The 4,526-nt window shown below is 42.9% G+C and overlaps 1 protein-coding gene across 1 annotated transcript in view; it reads right to left on the bottom strand.

The window, feature by feature from the left end:
• The window catches only part of Swap70 (switching B cell complex subunit SWAP70), a 62,165-nt gene that overhangs the window by 54,072 nt on the left and 3,567 nt on the right, over positions 1-4,526 (bottom strand). The window lies entirely within an intron of this gene.

Genomic DNA, 4,526 nt, shown 5'->3' with positions numbered 1-4,526 from the left:
TGGGATTAAAGGTGTGCGCCACCACGCCCGGCTGATTCATAGTTTTTAAATAACCACAGAATAAAGAACAATCAGAGGCTAATAAAATGGCATTTGCTGCCAATCCTGACCACCTGAGTTTGATCCCTGGGACCCACATCTAGAAGGAAAGAGCCAAGTCTCCCAAGTTGTCCTCTGACCTGTGTGTGCACAGTGTGACATGCTCACACCTCACCTAAATGGACAAATAAAACATAATAGAAGAAGAATCATTTCCTCCATTTCAAAGAATACACCCAAACTTATTTCCATTATGACTTGTGCAAACTTATACCATGACCTAAAAGTAAAGTCTATTTCAAGTGACAGATCGCTAAGGTCTCCTAAACTATACAATCTACATGCAACTGTCTCTCATTTAAAAATAATAATAAGGGTACTGGAAGGCAGAGGCAGGTGAGCTACAGGCCAGCCAAAGCTACATACTGAGACCCTGTCTCAAAAAACTAACACATGACCCACCCCACCCCCAACACTCAAAAGGCAGGCAGAACACTGAGTTGAAGGCCAGCCTGCTCTACAGAGTGAGTCCCAGGATGGCCAAAAACACACAGAGAAACCCTGTCTCAAAAACAAAACGAGAACAAACAAAAACCATGAAATGAATAGAAATAATAATGAAAGCTGGGCATGGTGATAGGTGCTCATAGTCCTAGGGCCGGGGATGCTGAGACAAACGACCCCCGAGCTCCAGCCAGCCTATCCTGGGGAGCCCCAGAGCAGCACGAGATTGGGTCTCAAAAAACAATCAAAAATCACACCGAGCGGTGGTGGCGGTGGCACACGCCTTTAATCCCAGCACTTGGGAGGCAGAGGCAGACAGATTTCTGAGTTTGAGGCCAGCCTGGTCTACAGAATGATTTCCAGGACTATACAAAGCCAGGGCTATACAAAGAAACCCTGTCTCGAAAAAACAAAACAAAACAAACAAACAAACAAACCAATGTAGATCTTACTTAAAGAATAAAAGCCAAGGTTGTCCTCTGGCTTCTACATGAAAGCACACATGTGACCTGCATGTATTCACATTCACACACACACATGCTCGCTCACTCTTGCTCGCTCGCTCTCTCTCTCTCTCTCTCTCTGTCGCACACATACATAATATATACATACATACATTCATACATACATACAAGAGTCTAAAAAGTTGGCTCAGAGAGTAAAAAGGATTTGCTGTAAAACTATGAGAACCAAAGTTCAGATTCCCAGAACCCAAATGAGAGCCTGATGCAGCAACTTGTGCACTGTATCCCAGCACCCCTACCAGGAGATGGAATGTAGCTGGTCTTTGCTGCTCTGTGGGTTCTTCTTTTTCCCACCCTTTATCCTCCCAGTTGCACCCCCATCACTAAATAGGAGAGAAAGAAGGATGGATGGATAGATGGATGGATGGATGGATGGATGGATGGATGGATGGATGGATGGGAGTAAGGGAAGAATGGAAGGAAGGTGAGGGAAAGAGGGAATAAAGGAAGGAAAGAGCAATACAGACAGACAGATATCTTGAATCTAATTTCTTTCTTGCTTCTTCTTTGACCACAGCTACTAACAAACCACAACCAACCTCCCTAAACAACCAACAACCCACTTCACCTCTCAGGGCCCTAGCATCTATGTACCCTCTGAAAACTTCCCAGAATTCTAAATGCCACGTCACCACAGAAAGTATCTGCAGCTGGCAAAACCATGCTTCTCCTGGAGCGTGAGGCAAACCAAAGGAAGACGCTGTGGGCGGTCCGGAGCAGCCCCATATCTCTGTATCTGGGACTAAAATGAAAGCATATTATAATATTTCCTTATTTTTTAGAGAAACCAATATTCCAGAATTCTCAAAAATGTCACAATGGAAGGCAGAGAAGGACTGCAGGATATGTACAGGTCAACTAGTTTGGTTTTGGCCACAATGAATGAGCAAAGACTGTTTCCAACAAGGTGGAAGGCTAAGACTGACTCCGGAGGTTGTCCTCTGTCTCTGTGGGGCACACACACAAATAAGAACAAATATCCAAAACCAAGCCAAACCAGGGGAAAACATTATTTTATGTATATAAAAACTTCAACCATATTTATTCAGTTTCCTATGAATAGCCCTTTCCTACAAAAGGGGCCAGGGTCTCTTCATGGTTGACAGTCTTTTAATAACTATCAGAAAACACAAGAGAATTGCATCCAAGATGAATGATGTAATCGATTTGTTCTAAGGAATATTCTTGAAAACAAGTTTGAAAGCTTCTTTCCTGTTAGTCTAATGGTATCTACTCCCGCTGATGAACACATCTCTACCCAATTAGAAAAGGCTGAACTTGGCAGCCAGGAGCGGTGCTGCTTTCCTGTAATCCCAGCATTTGGGATGAAGAGGCAGCAGGATCAGGTCAAGGGTAACCTTGGCTACAAGAGTCCTTATCAATCAATCAATCAATCAATCAATAAATAAATAAATAAATAAATAAAATGGAGGTGAGAAGTGGGCTAGAGAGATGTCTCTGTGGTTAAGATTGAAACTGCTCTTGCAGAGAACCCAAGTTCAGTTCCCAGCAGTCACATTAGGCGGCTTGGAACCATGTGTAACTCCAGCACTGTGGGATCTGATGTCTCTTGTCTCTATGGATACCTAAACTCCTGTGCACATACCTACTCTCAGACACACACACACACCACAGACCTAAAAATCTTCTTTAAATTATTATAATTTTAAGGTTTTTAATTTTATGTATGTGAACGTTTTGCCTATGTATATACAGCAAGTGCCTGTCTAGACATCAAAACCCCTGAAACTAGAGTTGAAAATGTCTGTGAGCCACCCTGTGGGTGCCGGGATCCACCTCTGGTCCTGTGCAAGAACGAGTGTAGTTGGGTGCAGTGATGCAACCTTTAACCCAGCTCTTGAGAGGCAAAGGCAGGCGGATCTCTTTGAGTCTGAGGACGGTGTAGTCTACACAGTGAGTCCCAGGATAACCAGAGCCACACAGTGAGACCCTTAGGGGTTCGGGAGTTGGGGGACGGGAGGAGAGACCAGAACAAGAGCACCAAGTGCTCTTCCTAAACTATTTCTACAGCAACATGATTAAATTTTTTTAAAAGGAACTGAACATAATCTCTTACGTGTCTCTGTATTTTCTAACCTATGAAACAGTAATACCAAATCAATATTTAATAAAATAATGAGTTGCCTTTTAACAATACATTAGAAATTGGACTAAAAAAGCTGATGGTTTCTACAGTGGGCAGAAATGGTTCCCTTCTTTGTGAGGAGGAGGGAACTTTTTGAAAACTTCCAGGAAAAAAAAAAAATCAGTGACCTGCTGTGACCTTATACCCACTTGCTCTAACAAGGAAGCATCTCTGTGTCTATGCTGAACTGCTCCTATCCTAACTTTGTAAGTCACACACACAGGGCTTTTACAATGTGTTCCATATTTCAGTATTTACTTGCTTGTTTTCACATGCAGATAGATGTGTGTGCCTGGATGCACATATGTGTACTGTGAGTAAGCAGGAAGCCCTGAGGTCAGAAGAGAGTACTGGATCCCTAGCGCTGGAACTGCAAATGGTTGTGCGTAGCAGTACCTGCTCTTTGAGTGCCCTTTGACTGGTGAGCACATACTGATCTTGCAAAGGACCAGAGTTTGGTTCCCAGCACCCACCCACAACTACCTGTCACTCCAATTTCAAGGGGATTTGATGTCTCTGGCCTCCTTAGGCATGTGCAGTCATGTGCACCTACCTACAAAGACATAAACACACACATAATTTAAAAATAATAAAAATAAATCTTTTAACACTAAAATTTTTAATTACAAAGTAGACAAGCAAAACAGCTCAGTGGGAAGTCTTTTGCACCTAGCCTGACCTGAGTTCAATCTCCTGAGTCCACAGGGTAAAAGGAGGGAACTGACTCATTTTCACATGCATGTCACAGCACACACATGCTCATGATTGTGCACACACAGAAGTATACACTATAAAGAAAATAATTAATGGATATAAACAAATAAAAAGATAAACAGAAAGATTGAGGCTATTCTGGTCTACAGAGTGAATTCCAGGACAGTCAGGGCTACACAAAGAAACCTTCTTTCAGGAGAAAAAAAAAAAAAAAGATAAACAAAACATGGTTTCCACCTACAGTCTGAGTATCTGACAAGGAGAGACAGGAAGATGGCTGTAAGTTTAAAGTCTGCCTGATCTACTACACAGCAAGTTCTAGCCCATTCAGAGATATACAGAAAGATTCTGTCTGAAAAATAAAATATATACATTGTAAATGGAAGTATAGCTCAGTGATAAAGAGCTTGCTTAGAATGTAGTAAGCCCTGGGCTCAATTTCCAGTACTACAAAAGTAGGAAAGGCCGGGCGTGGTGGCGCACGCCTTTAATCCCAGCACTCGGGAGGCAGAGGCAGGCGGATTTCCGAGTTCGAGGCCAGCCTGGTCTACAAAGTGAGCTCCAGGACAGCCAGGGCTATACAGAGAAACCCTGTCTCA

The sequence above is a fragment of the Mus caroli genome, chromosome 7, assembly GCF_900094665.2.
Source record: "Mus caroli chromosome 7, CAROLI_EIJ_v1.1, whole genome shotgun sequence".
Classification (NCBI taxonomy): Eukaryota; Metazoa; Chordata; class Mammalia; order Rodentia; family Muridae; genus Mus; species Mus caroli.
This window is presented reverse-complemented; position numbering and strand designations above follow the sequence as displayed.